Source organism: Geotrypetes seraphini, chromosome 1 (assembly GCF_902459505.1).
Source record: "Geotrypetes seraphini chromosome 1, aGeoSer1.1, whole genome shotgun sequence".
Classification (NCBI taxonomy): Eukaryota; Metazoa; Chordata; class Amphibia; order Gymnophiona; family Dermophiidae; genus Geotrypetes; species Geotrypetes seraphini.
In genome coordinates this window covers 428323762-428341428 of record NC_047084.1, presented here as the reverse complement: position 1 = coordinate 428341428, position 17667 = coordinate 428323762, and positions in this window count along the sequence as shown.

The window sequence follows — 17667 nt, the reverse complement described above, 5'->3', positions numbered from 1 at the left end:
TAGCTTGTGTTGAGTCCTATATATGAATTGTAACACTAGAGAGCTTTTTTTTAACTTTTATATTTCTTTATTAGTTTTATAATTTTGACTATCACAATCAAAATACAAGAAAAAATATCATGATTAAAGAAAATATCACTAATCCAAATAATTCAAGGTAAATTTTGATTACACAATATAGTTAGTCCACTATCAAATAGAGACGGAGCTGAAGTTGCTGAAATTTAACATACAAATTATATAACAAGGAAAACTAGAGAGCTTTTAAATTTTATCATATCTCATCACATTTATTTGATTTGATTTGATTTCTTATATACCGCTATCCCGTGAGGTTCAAAGCGGTTTACAATGAAGATACATTAAAGATACATTAAAATAAAATAAATAAAAATGGTACTTTGGATTTCCCTAGCTGTCCCGAAGGCTCACAATCTAGCTAAAGGACCTGAGAAAACAATAAATAAAAATAAAATAAATGAAATAAAGTAAATTCCAGTCAGACAATAGGATCTGATGTTAGAAGTTCATAAAGAATGATATGCCAAGGAGTGAAAGCTGGTATGCTCCTTGAGCCCTGACGTATGCAGCCAAGCCAACACACAAAATTTCAGCCGTGAGGTTTCCCAGGAAGTAGTAATGAGTGCCAAAATACAGGCTAGTCATTTAGATCAGAGTCAATGCAATGCTAAAATGCAGGCATGTCATTTGGATCAGATGACCTCTGCAACAGCCAGACAACCGCCACTATCATCTCGGTGCATCAGCTGCTTTAAACGGTCAACTGCCACCATTCTCAGATCCGATATCTAGTATGGTATAGAACCTGCTGGATCGGAGGAGGGGGCAGAGCTGTGCTCATTAAGTCCCTGCTGCTGATTCTGCTGCCTGTCGCTGGTTTCGTGGCAGCCCCGGCGTCTCCTTGTGCTCAACCATTAGTCCCTGCTGGATCGGGGGAGGGGCGTAGCTGTGCTTATAAGTCCCCGCCGCTGCTTCTGCTGCCTGCCGCTGTTTTTGGTGCGGCCCCAGCACTTGTGCTCACTGTTATCCCCTACTGAATCAGGGGAGAAGGAAGGAAGGACGCAGGAAGGGCCTCTGCTGAAAATGCACCATTCTGGGCCTTTAGGTTTGTAGACAGTTATGCTGCGATTCTATAACTGTCAAACTCCTCCTTTCCAAGATGTTTTCTGACTCGCCCGAGTGAAAATTAAAAGAAAAAAAGTGCAGAGCCCTGTAAAACTATGAATAAGGTATATGAAAGGAACAAAATAAACTAGAAATCAACAAAGAAAACTGAATATAACTAAAAACTTAAAAATATAAGAGAGAGACACTGAAGCCCAGGTCTTACTCAGGCAACATTCTAGAATATCTTTATAATAATAATAATAATAATAGCAACTTTATTCTTCTATACCGCCATAGTCGTGAGACTTTTAGGCGTTCACACTGAAGAGAGCTGGACAATTAGCGAAGTTACAATGTGTTGATATCCGGGACACAGTATACAGAAACTTACAAAAGCATATAGAATCTTACAAAAATAGTCCGGGATACAGCGTGTAGGGTCTTACAAAGAGCATCTAGAGTCTTACAAAAAGGCAGAGAGATACAGGATATGGAATCTTACAACAGGCAGTGAAAATACAGCAAACAGTCTTAAAAAGGCAGCAGAAAAAATGTTATACATTTCAGGTTTGAAAGCAGGTGTGGACATATGTAGTGTTGGATGTAGATACTTTTTAGGTGACAATTCTGTTGAATAAGGCAGTTTTTATGGCTTTTCTAAAGGCCTTATATGTCAGTCTTGCTCCATTTATGTAGCTGTCAAACCAGTGTTGTTGTTTGTTAGCTTGGTACATAAAAGTTCTATCCAGGAAGGTTTTGTATTTGCAGCCGGTAATGCTCGGGTATGCAAATAGGTTGCTGTTTCTGGTTTGTCTCGTAGGACTGTATAGAGTGAAGTGAGGAAGCAGGTATGTAGGAGCTAGTCCCCAAACCAGCTTGAAACATATGCAAGAGAACTTGAATATTATTCGTGCCTCCATTGGCAGCCAGTGAAGTAGTTTGTAGTAGGGGCTAACATGGTCGCTCTTTTTCAATCCAAATATCAAGTGTGCCTATCATTGATTCCCACTTTTATTGACTGCTAGTAGTTAGAGCTGCATCCTCAGCACCCTGAGATTGTGGGTTCAAGCCCAGCACTGATCCTTTTGACCCTGGGCAAGTCACTCAATCTTCCATTACACTTAGAATGTGAGCCCACCAGGACAGATAGGGAAAAATGTTTGAGTATCTGAATGTAAAACTACTTAGACAACCTCCATTGATAGGTTGTGGTAAGAGCGGGGTGATGGTGGACACAACATTGAAACCATCGGCACAGTGTGCGACAGACTCAAAGAAAGCAAACAGGATGTTAGGTATCATTAAAAAGGGCATCACAACCAGGACGAAGGAAGTCATCATGCCGCTGTATCGTGCAATGGTGCGACCGCACCTGGAGTACTGTGTCCAGTACTGGTCGCCGTACCTCAAGAAGGACATGGCGGTTCTTGAGGGGGTCCAGAGGAGAGCGACTAATCTGATAAAAGGTATGGAAAACTTTTCATACGCTGACAGGTTGAAAATGCTGGGGCTGTTCTCCCTGGAGAAGAGGAGACTTAGAGGAGACATGATAGAAACCTTCAAAATCCTGAAGGGCATAGAGAAGGTAGACAGGGACAGATTTTTCAGGTTGTGGGGAACCACAAATACTAGGGGTCACTCGGCGAAATTGAAAGGGGACAGGTTTAGAACAAATGCTAGGAAGTTCTTTTTTACCCAGAGGGTGGTGGACACATGGAACGCGCTTCCGGAGGTTGTGATAAGCCAGAGCACAGTACAGGGGTTCAAGGAAGGTTTAGATAGATTCCTAAAAGATAAGGGGATTGAGGGGTACAGATAAAAGCAGAGGTAGGTTATAGAGATAAAGAAACCACTTCAGAGGTCATAGACCTGATGGGCCGCCGCGAGAGCGGACCGCTGGGCGCGATGGACCTCTGGTCTGACCCAGCGGAGGCAACTCTTATGTTCTTATATCTGGTTTTAAGAAGAGTTTGGATAATTTCCTGGAGGAAAAGTCCATTGGCTGTTATTGAGAAAGACATGGGACAGGCCACTGCTTTCCCTGGATCAGTAGCATGGAATATTGCTACTCTTTGGGTTTTGGCCAGGTACTAGTGATCTGGATTGGCCACTGTGAGAATGGGCTACTGGGCTTGATAGACCTTTGGTCTGACCCAGTAAGGCTATTCATATTTTCTTATGTTGTTCTTATGTAAAAGTGCATCTTAGTACTTTCTCTCTGTAAAGTCTGTATATGTACATTTTGCAATGAAAGAATATTTGGTTATACTATGTTTAAGGGAGACATGATTTTCCTGAGAATATTTCTTGAATATGAATGAGTTAATCTGCTTTCTTGTTTGGGTTTCTAAGATAGTTGAAACTCAGGTCACATTGAAATCTGAAATAATATGATTGGCTAGTATTTGTCTGATTATGTTCATTTTGCATTTATGTAATGAAATGCCCCTAGTTCAGTGCCAAATGTTTCAACTTGCTTAGCTTGCAAAATGTCCATGGGCAGACAGATTTCTTATAATCCAAGCATTCTTCCTAACCTCTTGGTTCATTAATGGTCAGGTTTTCAGGATATCCCTAAAGACTGTGCACATGATATGTGTATGCCTGCTATCCCCAGTGTATGTAAATCTCTTTCATACATATTCATTAGGAATTCACTGAAAACTTCACCTTTGGCTGCCCTTGAGGACTAGGAGTAATGACCATGGACTTCTATGACACTTTTAACAAAAGACTTATAACTATTTGCTAACATTTCAAACTATACGATCCTTGATGAAAATTGTGAATCCCAGTCTTGACTCAAAACACACTCTTATAAAACAGTGCAATGAAATTTTACTGGTTCACTGTTGCAGAGGGCTTTACTGAGTTTGATCCTTGGCAGGAAATTAAAAAAGCCAGAAAGGCAACATTTTTTTTTTTCAAAACGTACCTTTAAAACACAACCGTTTGGTTCTTAAACAACAAATTTTAAGACTCCTGAGGAAGGTACCCTGAGTACCGAAATGCATGCAGCATTGAGTCGCTGAATGTTTTTATGTTACTGACAAAAAAAGACCCCTACTGGAACACCTCAACCTTCCCACTCTGTTTTGTTTATTTGCCAAACTTGAGGCACCAATTTCTAGACTTGTTCTCTTAGCCTATTGGCTTCATATTTCTCCAGTAATAAATATAATACATGGGAAAAAGTGTTTAAAAAAAAAAATAAATAAATATATATATATATATCTTTATTCATTTTCATTCTAAAAACAGTACATAAAAAAATTGCATAACAAGTTGCCTGAAAAAACAGCACTTATATCCATCAGTGAAATACATAAGAATATTTTTCATTCCTCCCCCCCCCCCCCCGATTTCAATATATTCAAGATACCCATACAATAGTACTAACAACTCATAAATAAACCAGTCCCTATACATTATCCTTCTCCCTCCCACCCACCCGCCCCTTCTCTAGATGTAAAAAGTATAACCAAAAGTAAAGGGAAAAACCATTCAATTAGAATACATGGTAAAAAGTTAATGAGTGCAGGAAAGGGTTTCCTAGCAAAGGTGGTGGAACCAAAATTGGCAAATGAATTCAGAAGAGTATTGGTTAGGCACAGAGGGTCCCTTGTTAAGAACTTAAGAATTCATCATACTGGGACAAACTGATGTCTATTTAGCTCAGTATCCTGCTACCAACAATGTTAATCCAGATCACGAGAATCTGGCAGCAGGGCAGGATTAACCAATAGGCCAAGTAGACACGTGCCTAGGGCCCGAAATGGTCAGGGGGGCCCGATGGAGGGCATCAACATTATTTTTTCAAAATGGTGATGGGCCCCTTCAGCATCGATCGGCAACGCAGGCCCCCCCGATCGGCAACATGGGCTCCACCCCGATCGGCAACACGGCCTCCCCTCATCGAAAGCAAGCAACGCGGGTAAGAAAGGCAACGGGAACTGTAATTGTGCAAGCGGTGCTGTTTGCCCAAAGCTTCCCGCTGATGCAGCTTCCTGTTTCTGCCTGGGCTCATGGTGGGGTGGGGCAGGGCAGGGGGCCCAGTGTATTTGTGTGCCTAGGGGTCCTCGACAAATTAATCCTGCCCTGTCTGGCAGAAGCCCCAAAAGTAGCAAAATACCATGTTACTGATCCCAGGACAAGCAGGGGCACATCCCATGCTTATCTTAACAGCAGACTATAGACTTTTCCTCCAGAAACTTGTCCAAACCTTATAAAAGCCCAGATACACTATGCTGTTACCACATCCTCTGGCAAAGAGTTCCAGAGCTTAACTTTTCATTGAATGAAAAAATATTGTTGCAAACGAGTGGAAAACAAAAGATCAGTTAAAGTCTATGGCATGGGGAAGACAAAGGGGTGGAGAAGGACGCTGAAAGGACATGGGGAAGATGGAGGGAGGGTGGAGAAGGACACTGAAAGGCCATGGGGAAGACGGTGGGGTGGAGAAGGACACTGAAAGGCCATGGGGAAGACAGAGGGGGGAGAAGGACGCTGACAGGACATGGGGAAGATGGGGGGGAGAAGGACGCTGAAAGGAAATGAGGAAGAGAGAGTGGGGAGAAGACGCTGGCAGGGAAGAAGACAGAGATGCCAGACTATGGGGGGAGCGGAGGGAAGAAGATGGGTGCCAGACCAATTTGGAAGGGGGGGGGAAGGGAGAGGCACAGTAACAGAGCAAATGGAAGACGCAGAAGGAAGAGAGACAGTGGATGGAAGGAACTGAATGAGAACATGAGGAAAGCAGAAACCAGGCAACAAAGGTAGGAAAAGAATTCTATTTCTTTTTTTCTTTTTTTTTTGCTTCAGGATAAAGTAGTATATTAGTTGTATTGATAAAAATTTATAAACAAAAGAGGCTCTGGTAGAAACCCGTTTACAAAGTGTGTATTCTTCCCAATTAATATTTCCAAATTAATAAAGTCTTTTTGCTTATTTGTAAATGGGTTTCTACCAGAGCCTTTAATTCAGTAGCATAATTAAATGAAATAACTATTTCTGAAGTTTATAGGGACGGGCGGGGACGGAGGGGATTCCTCACGGGGACGGGCGGGGATGGAGGACATTCCTCGCGGGGACGGGTGGGGACAGAGGGATTCCTCACGGGGACGGGTGGGGACGGGTGGGGACGGGTGGGTTTCCTCACGGGGACAGGTGGGGATGGGTGAAACTTTGGCGGGGACGGGTGGGGACGGGTGGGGACGGTTGGGATTTCTGTCCCCGCGCAACTCTCTAGTCCGCAATTAAGATATGCGGCGCAGCGGGAGGCAAGTGTGCCGGTGTCTGCTTTGCAGCTCACCTGGCAACAGGGCTGGACTGGCCATTGGGAGGACCAGGCATTGTCCCGGTGGGCCGCGGCCCATCCTCCTGTGCTGGCTGCAGTCCTGTGAGTGGATGTTTAGCCTGCCTGTCTTCCCCTTAGTATCCTATGAGCCAGGCAGTGTGTGAGGGGGAAGTGGGGGGAGGAAGAGAAGCTTCACACTGAGTCTGTCACAGGAACTCAGTGAGGCTGTAATGTGACTCCACATGTGACATCTGTAATCAGGAACAGTTCCTAGTGCTCCCATGCTAGAGAGGTGAGGATATGGGGGGATGTTAATGTGTCTAATAATGTGCTCCTCTGTAAAAACCTCTGTATCTTCCATGGGGGACATGCTAAATTCGAGGAAATAAAAAAGCTGCTTATGATGATTGCATAGAGAAGTTCAGTAAGCTGAGAGGAGGGCTGGGCTCTCTGTGAACAACCAACACACTAATCCTCTGCGCCGTACCTTATGGAAAACTCAATATAGCAAAAAACAGTAAAGTGTATATGTGGCCCTTCACAGTGCTTTTGTAAACATCATAATAAAATAACAAAGGCTCCAATAATGAAAAATAAAAGTCCTTTTCCCATACACTCAGGTTGCACAAGTCCTGTTTTCACCCGGACAGTATATTTTTTGACCAAAACGGATGTCTACAATTAGTAAAATTCCCCAATCACATATTTTTTAATGGGGACGGATTTGTATACAGCACTTCATTAGATTTTTTTTTATTATACAAATTTTATCTTTTTGTAGACTTGAAGTCTTGAACAAAGAAAATGAGTACAGCAAAAAAATCAAAAACAGATAGTGGAAGACCATTCCAAGAGGCCTGGACAGAGACATATGGAGTGATTGAACGCAATGGGAAAGCATTGTGTATTATGTGTAATGAAAGTGTTGTGTCTCGCACATCAAGTGTCAAACGTCACTTTGAGACCAACCATAACAGTGTTGCTGAACTTGGTTTAGCTCAAAGAAAAGAGTTCCTTGTAGGAAAATTAAAGAAATATCACTCCCAGTCTCTTAGTTTTAGCAACTATCTTTCAAAAACTAATCATCTTACAGTTGCCAGCTTTCAAATTTCACTGTGCATGGCAAAACATGGTAAGCCCCTCTCTGATGGAGATTTTATCAAAAAGGCAATTTTGGCTGGGAGTAATTCACTCTTCCTTGATTTCCAAAACAAGGATAAAATTGTGCAGCGCATCTCTGAGATGCCGCTAAGCAGAAATACTGCAAAAGATAGGGTTCTGCGAATGGCTGCTGATGTTAGTCAACAGCTTACTTGCGACTTACAAAAAGCACCCTTCTACTCCATGTGCTTGGATGAAAGTACAGATATTACTAACCATGCAAGACTAGCGCTCATTTTGCGTTATGCTACTGGTGACATCATGAGAGAAGAGCTGGTAAAACTGCTGTCTTTGCCTGGAAGAAAACAAGGGATAGATATCCACAATGCTGTGATGGAGGCTTTTTCATCACTAGACATAAGTCCAGAAAAAGTGGTTTCAGTTACTAGCAATGGAGCACCTAGCATGGTGGGGACAACATCAGGATTCATTCATTTCTTTGCTAAGGAAGCAAAACATCCACTGATTCAATTTCACTGCATAATACATCAAGAGGCTCTGTGCGCCAAAGAAAGCAGCAAAAAACTTGACGATGTCCTCAAAGATGTAACAAAAATGGTGAACTTCATCATGGCGCGTGCTCTTAATTTTTGACAATTTCAAGCCCTTCTTGATGAGGTTCAGGCACAATATAACACTTTACTGATGTACAATAATGTCCGGTGGCTGAGCAGAGGACGAGTGTTAGAGAGATTTGTGGCCTGCTTGGAAGAAGTTAGGCTATTTATGAACGAAAAGGGGGAAGACTATCCTCAACTCACCAACATGGCCTGGCTTACCAACCTCATGTTCTTTACAGATTTTACTAACCACTTTAATGTACTAAACAAAAAATTACAAGGCATGGGAAAAACAGCAGAAAGCATGTTTAGTGACATCAAAGCTTTTGAGAGAAAATTGCATGTTTTTGAAAAAGACCTTGAGAGTGGACAGCTAAAATATTTTCCCAACCTAAAAATACATTTGGATAATTCTACAACATTTGTGGACAGTCATAAAAAATACCAGGAAATCCACAAAGCATATTCCACCATTGTAGCCGAAGCAAAGGAGAATTTTAGTAAAAGATTTTCTCAGTTCCGTAAGATGGAGACAAGTCCAGTGTTCCCTCTAAGCGGGCGGGTGTTGTGAGCAAACTTTTTTCACTGTGAGCTAAAAATATCGGGCGCCAGCAAGTTATGAGCCAAATAAATATGTTGCTTTCTACCACAGAACTTCCTTACGTTTGTATGGAATCTATCCCCTTTCAACTTTAGAGAGTGCCCTCTCGTTCTCCCTGCCTTAGCTACTAAGTCTATTCCCTTCAGTACCTTGAATGTTTCTATCATGTCCCCTCTCAATCTCCTCTGCTCAAGGGAGAAGAGGCCCAGTTTCTCTAATCTTTCGCTGTACGGCAACTCCTCCAGCCCCTTAACCATTTTAGTTGCTCTTCTCTGGATCCTTTCGAGTAGTACCGTGTCCTTCTTAAAGTACCAGTGCTGGACGCAGTACTCCAGGTGAGGGCGTACCATGGCCCGGTACAGCAGCATGATAACCTTCTCTGTCTCTTCAGTCCAGCATCTGCCCCTTCCATTCACTGTCTGTCTTTCCCTGCCATCTCTCCTCCTGCCCCCCCCCACCCCCCAATTTGGTCTAGCATCCATCATCTTCCTTCTGTTCCCCTCATGGTCTGGCATCTCTATCCTTCCCTCCCCCCTGTGGTTTTTAGCATATCTCTCTTCTCATTTCCTCCACTCAGATCTGATCATTCTCTGCTCTCTCTTCCCTTTTCTTCTCTGGTCTTCCTTCTCTATTTTCTGCCTCCATCTAAATTAAATTCTTTCTTACTATTTAGTCCCGTTTCCCTCTTTTCACTGTGTCTACACACAGCTTGTCACCCCTTTCCCTCACCCCTCCATTATCTTACTATTTTCTTCCCCCTTTATTTATCTCCTCCTTCCATCCAGTATGTGTTCTTTCCCCACTTCCATTCAGCATCTGCTCTCCCTTCTCAACTGACATCCATCTGCCTTCTGCTCTCTCTCCCTTCTTCTCACTTCCATCATCTGTCCCCTTCTCTCTCTCTCTCATCTCCTCCATTCCATCATCTGCCCCTTCTCTCTCTCTCTCTCTCCCCCCCCCCCAACTTCCATCATCTGCCCCCCTTCCCCTCACCTTTGTGGGTCACTTTCTTTCCCCTGAGGGTGGCTCATGTCACAGGGGAAGCTTTGGCCGAGCAGAACCGCTTGATTGACAGTGGAACTTACTTGATTGATGTCGATGCTGGGGCCCGTTGCCGTTTGAAGGAAAAAAAAAAAAGGTGGAAAAAAGGAACCTGTAAAGGCGAGAGGAAGGGAAACCTCCAGGACAGCTGCTTTTTGCCCTCCTTCAGCGGCCCAAGAGTTCAGACCAGCAGCGGCAGCTCTGTATGCTTTTAACTTCGGCACAGAGCTGCCCCTAATCAATAGTTTAGCGCGGTTTCATGAGGCAGCCTCGGGGCCTTTGATAGCCGGCCCGCTTCGATGATGCGATGTGGGCCGGCCTAGCAAAGGCCCCGAGGCTGCCTTATGAAACCGCGCTAAACTATTGATTAGGGGCAGCTCTGTGCCGAAGTTAAAAGCATACACAGCTGCCGCTGCTGGTCTGGAGGTGCGGAGACAAGGCAGGAGGCAAACGCGGTGGAAGGCAGGAGTCCCGGCGAAGGCAGGAGTCCCGGCACAGCGACTGCAACAGGAAGTTGCAAGTCAGCTGACGCCGGCCTTTCGTTGCGGCGGGGACCGAATCCTTCGCGGACCGGCAAGATTTTGTTTGCGGACCGGCGGTTGAAGAACTGTGCTCTACACTGTGTGCGCTGTGACGAGAAACTTGTGCGCTGCGAGGTAATATTTTGTGCGTCAGCGCACCCCAGCGCAGCTTAGCGGGAACACTGGAGACAACCCTTTCATTTATAACTTCCCCAGAAAAGTCCACATTTGAAGATCTTGATCTTTCCTGCTTACAGTGGTTGGATATTCAAAATTTGGAAATGGAGCTACTGGAATTTCAAGAAAGCTCTATCTGGAAAAGTAAATTCAATGACCTACGTGCGGCTCTTGAACGTATTGAGTGTGAAAGGGTGACAAATGAAATCACTGCTAGCAGTTCTGAAAATGAAATCCTAAAAGCGTGGAATTCTCTGCCAGACAATTTTAAGTCCATGAAAGCACTTGGGATTGCTCTTCTTACTTTGTTTGGGTCATCCTATGCTTGTGAGCAGCTGTTTTCGGCTTTGAATCATATAAAATCTGATGCTAGAAACAGATTAACGGATGACATGAGTGCTGCATGTGTTGCTCTGAAATTAACGCACTATGAGCCAAGGATTGCCAAGTTATCAGCATGCATGCAACAACAAAAATCACATTAATTTTTTTCAGAGCTTGCCCAATGCATATGTTTACATGAAGCAGTGTTTTCAGTTTGCAGTTAAGACACTTTCTAAGTTATTTAAATATTATTTAAAGATGTTATTTAAAAAAGGGACTTTACATGGCCCTGTTGTATTCCAATCTGGAATTTCCAATAAAAATGGTTGGTTTAATTGAAAGCTCTTTTGTTTTCTTTACATCATATTATTAGAAATGTAATGATTTAACTATTTTCTAATTTGATTGTAAATTTTACAAAAAAACATGTATAGACTCTTTGGAAATACACACCGAGTCTTGACACAGTTAACAGTTTTAAGAAGTTTATCTTTTTTTTTACTCAGGATACATTTGACATGTTATGTGAATAATACATTTAAAATATATTGTGTAACTGAATCAAATTCTTCCTAAATTCATTAAATTGAATGAAATCATTAAAACATTATAAATTGCCAATAAATTGAAATGAAAACCAAAGGATTGTGAATCAAATTGATTCTCTGACAATACAAAGATTCCAACCTTTAAAAATGATGTTACCTAGTTCAGGCAACTTTATAAAGAGTTTTTAGATACTAAAATCTTGTTATTAAGGTTTAATTGACGTGCTGGAACTTTGACCAAATTCTTTGGTTTTGTGCGGCAGTTTGGGCACTCGGGCTCAAAAAGGTTAGCCATCACTGTTGTAGGGTAATCAAGTAGTTACTCCTATTGTTAGCTCTTCTTGAATGATTTTTTTGTACAGTAACCCTTTGCATGTATCAGTTGTTCTGCATACGTTATATTTTATTGCCCAGATTCTCTAAACAGTGCTGTTGTCAGTGGCCACCTTAAAAGTGGCTGCCGATTGTATGTTAATCATATGACAATGTCAACTGAATAAAGGAATGGAAAACAAAATAGTGTCCAAATAATAATATAATTTAACAAAGTTGATGGAACACTGATAGTGTATATAACGTGATTATAATCAAGGGAAAAAAGACCTCAAAATACCCCTAAATTGTGATCAATGAAGTCACAAATATTTTGGGGTTAGGTATCATCACCGGTCAAAAACCCTTGAATTTTTAATATTTTTAATTTTCATTGATTTTTAATTATTTAAAACATTTTTTCTTTTATTATAAATATAGTATCTGTCAATTTCATACTTAAATTTTTCCTTTTAAATAATTGAGCATTCAAATGACCAGCAACTGTTGGTTCAATACCATAATAATGATTCTGCTTATATTTAAAAGATAGTAAGCACTTATCTTTGAAAACCCAACGGAGGCCCGGTCCGTTTCGCTCTAATGGGCTTCTTCAGGGGTAATGAAAAGGCTTATTAAATTGCCAGTTGAACTTCCATTTTGCTCAAAGATCGCTAGTGAGACTTTCATCGACTCTGCACCGGATTGTTCAACTGGCAATTTAATAAGCCTTTTCATTACCCCTGAAGAAGCCCATTAGAGCGAAACGGACCGGGCCTCCGTTGGGTTTTCAAAGATAAGTGCTTACTATCTTTTAAATATAAGCAGAATCATTATTATGGTATTGAACCAACAGTTGCTGGTCATTTGAATGCTCAATTATTTAAAAGGAAAAATTTAAGTATGAAATTGACAGATACTATATTTATAATAAAAGAAAAAATGTTTTAAATAATTAAAAATCAATGAAAATTAAAAATATTAAAAATTCAAGGGTTTTTGACCGGTGATGATACCTAACCCCAAAATATTTGTGACTTCATTGATCACAATTTAGGGGTATTTTGAGGTCTTTTTTCCCTTGATTATAATCACGTTATATACACTATCAGTGTTCCATCAACTTTGTTAAATCATATGACAATGCCATGTAGAGAATCACACCACTGGCAAAGATAGACACTGAAAATGTAGGCCAGGGTTTTCAGCTCTACTTTTCTGGCGCATTCTTTTGACATGAATCGTGTCTCCATAGGTGCTTTACAGTGCCTAATGTCACATCTGGTGTTAGATATACAAATATAAAAGGCAATAGAACGTTGTTTTTCCAAGGTTAAATTCCAAAATCAGTCATATACAACCTTAGATAAAGATATTATTTATCCTGTTTAGGACCTCAGCGGTGCAAGCTGTGAGAAGGTTTCATTCACAGAATTGTATGCATTAAAGTCTTCATCGGTCTCAATGTTTTATATATTTTCTATAGATTTTTATATTTAAATACTTCATTTCATAAATAAGTTTTGAAAAGTACTCATCCCTTTTAGAGAAGCATAGCAGGGGCTCTTCACCAACATAGGTTATGTTTCGCCCAGGGGGCTTTATCAAGGTATTTTCCCCTTTATTATGCCGGTTCCATGGATACTGCACCGCTGAGGTCCTAAACGGGATAAATAATATCTTTATCTAAGGTTGTATATGACATCTGGTGTTAGCCACACATACAGTGACGTTAGGCACTATAAAGCGCCTATGGGGGCACGATTCCAGTGCTAATTTTTAGGCACCAGTAGGTGCCTTGATAATCAATTTAAAATGTAATTTAAATGACGTTTTTTACTCAGCTTAGGCGCCTGAAAATCAGCGCTGTTTATAGAATATGGGCCTATGTTTCTTCTTGATTCCTGTTCAAAGTCTTGAACCTCCTTCTTACAATAGAATTTATACTGTATAGCAGACATATTTTTATTAACGAGAATAATAATCAGAACAAAAATTTTAGGTCATTAGTTCATATGAACTAGAAATAAAAATGTCATTTTTTTAATAATGAAAATTGGATAAGAATAAAAAATATGTTCACCTGAATAGAATAAGAACAATAATTATTAATTGCTGTTAACAAAATTTTAAAAAATTGGAATGAAAATTATAACCACCCTGTTTACAAAACCGCGATAGCAATTTATAGTGCAGACTGGTGCACTGAATGCTCTGCGCTGGGTCTGACACTCATAGAGTTCCTAAGAGCGTTGGGAGCAGCGCAGAGCATTCAGCATACTGGCCTGTGCTAAAAACTGCTGTCATGGTTTTGTAAAAGCCCCCTTTCATTTCATGTCATTAAAACAAAAAGTGTCAAGAAAAGTGTGAAATAACTTGTATGTTTCATGGCTCCATATCATTCTCTTCTTGGTTGGGCTGAGAACTTTTCAGTGGCCTCTCGTACCTTTCAAATTACTAAGGCCCCCTTTTATCAAGCCATAGTGGAGCATTTTAGTGCTGGCCAGTGAAATAAATACTCCAAGGCTCATAGGAATTGAATAAGCGTTGGAGCATTTACCTCGCTGACCAGTGCTAAAATGCTCTACTGTGGCTTGATAAAAGGGGCCCTAAGATAGCCAAGTGAGCTTGTTGAGTAAGGTGTGTGTGTGTATGTATGTATGTGTGTGTGTGTGGTGGTGGTGGTGGGTTGGGGTAGGGTTACCAGACATCTAGATTTCCCCGGACGGCTTTTCAAAACCCAATACTTTGTCCGGGTTTTGAAAAGCTTCCAACAAATCGGCGTCAGGCGCGGATGCGCTCCTGCACAATGAGAGCAGGTGGCGTAGGACAGGGCTGGGGTGGGACGAGATTGTGGTGGGACTAGGGCATAACGGGGCGGGGATTGGTGGAACTGGGTGGGCCTGGGGGCAGATCTAGGGGTCTGGTAAGTCTGGGTGGAGGGGTTATATTTTGAATGCACTGTGTATGTGGGGGGGGGGGGGAGGAAAGGGGCAATAACCATAATTTTATCAGTCAAAAGGAGAGGCACTATTACCATTCTGGATTGGTGAACTCAGGAACAGCTTTGTCCCATGTGTAGAGAAATGAATTAATTTGAGACAGCAGGCTAGAAAAACCTTTCAAAACTCTGCGCATGCTTAGCTGTCACATTTCTATGTAGTACTTCAAATCTCCAGACACCGAATCAAGATCTGAAAGAAATTCCTGGAACTGTCTACAATAAAGACTGTTTGCTCTGAATCAAACCACCATCATGACAGAATCAAAGTGCACTGCTTTGCAGCATAATGCCTGCTGATGAATTATGCAGCGGATTAGTGACAGATAAACGAGTCGCATTCCTCAGCTTCCTGATTTATATGCCTTCTTTTTAACCACCATGCTTGGAGCACCATCAGTTGTCATGCATCTTATCATTGCCCAGTCTCTTTCTAAATTACCGACTCTTTCACAAAATTGAGCAGAAATATCATTGTTTGTTGTCATACCCCTGAGGCTCTGGAGACCTGACAATTTACTCAGAGAAGTCAAAATCAGAGTCATGTATGGCCCAGAAGTCAAAGTCAAAACTCCATGTATGAAAATTAGAAGCTATTGTGCCAACTTACATTATTACTCGGCAAGTTCAAGGGAAAAAAAGTCAAGAGTTATCAGATTTTTATTTTTGCAGCTGGATAAATAAATTTCCGCCCCCTTTCTTCAATCTTTTGTTTCTTTTTCTGAGCACACCTCTTCAGTGACTGCAGCTAAGTACCGTTCATCCCTGTCTGCAATCAGTTTAACAGCTTACAAAGAAGCACAAATGGTTGGGAGATTCTCCTCAGATTTTGTTCAAAAATATGTTGCAGCACTTTTAAGTCTTGCATTTTTGGCAGATCACACCTGATGACTCTCAAAGGGCTAGATTCTATAAACGGCGCTCTATTTAAGCGCTGTGAGGTGCCCTAATCACAGCCACCTAGCAATGCCTAAGTTCAGGATCCGGGTCGAACATACTTTTTTTTATTGGTTTAATCAGCATGGTAATTGACCATGTCAATTTTCAGTCAATCAAGAAAAAAAAATAAAAATTAAGCAATTTGAAGGTTTGACACCAAACTCTTAGGACGCCTAAGTGGAGGTGATGTCCAACACCTAGGGTTGCCTAATGACACCTATGTTAAAAAGTAGGAATGGTTATGAGTGGAGAATAGGTTGGTTGACATAGGCGTCGTTAAGCATCAGACATAGGTGTCGCCAAATTAGGCAAGTGAAAAGCTGGCCTAATGGAGCGGTGCCTATGACCGCTTAGATGTGACTAGGCATGATTCTATAAATGGCACCATTTTTTTGATTGACAACTGTGCCAAGCAGCATGTACAATGTAGGTGCCACTTGGTGCCATTTACAGAATCTAGCCCAAAGTGTCAACAAATTTCATACTCCTTAAACACAGACACAGACTCATGGCAAATTAAATACACTGCATTTTCCCTGCCCACTCCTAGTTATACCCTGAATCTTTCTAAGCTGTGGAACCTTTTTGCTAGAGGTTGTGATCAAGGTGCCAACATAGCGGGATTCAGAAAAATAACTGGACAAGTTCTTGGAGGAAAAGCCCATAAAAATTATTAACTAGGCAAGAGTGGGTGAACCATTGCTTATTATTGGAAATGAACCTTGGGAAACAGATCTAATTGTGGTGATCTGCCAGATATTCGCAAACTAAAATGTCCACTATCAGAAAGAAGAAGTTAGGCTTGATAGACCTTGGACTCACTCAGTATAGTTTTTCTTATGTCCTTATGTTTTATTCCTCTTGTTAAACATGTCACAGCCCATCATTTTGCACAAGATCTTCTGTAAGACCCAAAATAAAGAATCCTAAAAAAATGTACAGCATAGAATGTAGAATACTAGTCGCGGCCCCGACCCTATGGAATTCATTATCCACCGCATTACGCGATAAAAACTTTCTAGGAAAATTTAAAGGAAAACTTAAAACATTCCTCTGCAAAGACGCCTTTAATCATTAAAATCTTTTCTGTCTAATCATTATGAGTGTACCTCGCTCTGGTTCTCAGATGAGATTCCCCCTCATCTTGGATTGCCCCTTCTTGTTTGCGTGACTATTTTAAGATAGATTTCCTACCTCCAACCCTTTTGTCCCAGTTAGTTCTGTCAACCTTATGTTCGTCACCCTTTTTTAAAAAAAATTATTTTGCCATGTAAAACCACTTAGAAGTATGATAGGTGGTATATCAAATTTTTATTTACCGTATTTATTTTTTTAAACTTTATTAATTTTTGAAGTCAACAAAAGCACAGAACAATATATATACAATCATTAATCCACCACAGTAAGCACTTATAATCTGTCAATAATAACCCTCCTCCATTCCAGTGGCGTACCTAGGGTAGGTGGCACCCAGGGCCCATCATTTTTTGACACCCCCCCCCATGTAAAAAAATATTTTTTGTAATGACCATGAAACGGAATAAATGGTCAGAATAGAAACAGGCAGTGAAAATTTTCTTATATTCCAAACATAACATAACATAAATTATGTCTGAATTGTTATGACATCAGAAGTACATATGGAGTAGTTGCAGGTGAAGCTTGGGACAGTTCTGATTGTGTTAGTTCGGTTTTATGTGTTTTTTGAATAGAAGGGTTTTTATTTCTTTTTGAAGGTTTTGCAGTATGTGGTCGATGTCAATTGGTTGTAGGGTTGGGGGTCAAGTGTTGCAGCTCGAATGGCTAGGAGGTTGTCGCTCTAGAGATAATTAATAACACCAGTGGTAGTAATTTAAAGGAATGTCCCATTCCCCACAAATTTCCATGCTCCCTTGTTTTGACTAACGCAAACTTTAGGTGTTGATCCAGTGCCTAAATTTACATGCATAACCTTTAATTGATTCTAATTATTGCTAACGATTGCTTGTTAAAATGCCAATCATCAGTGTCAATTAGCTTGTTACTCAATTAAATTTCACATGCAATTTTTGTCGCTTT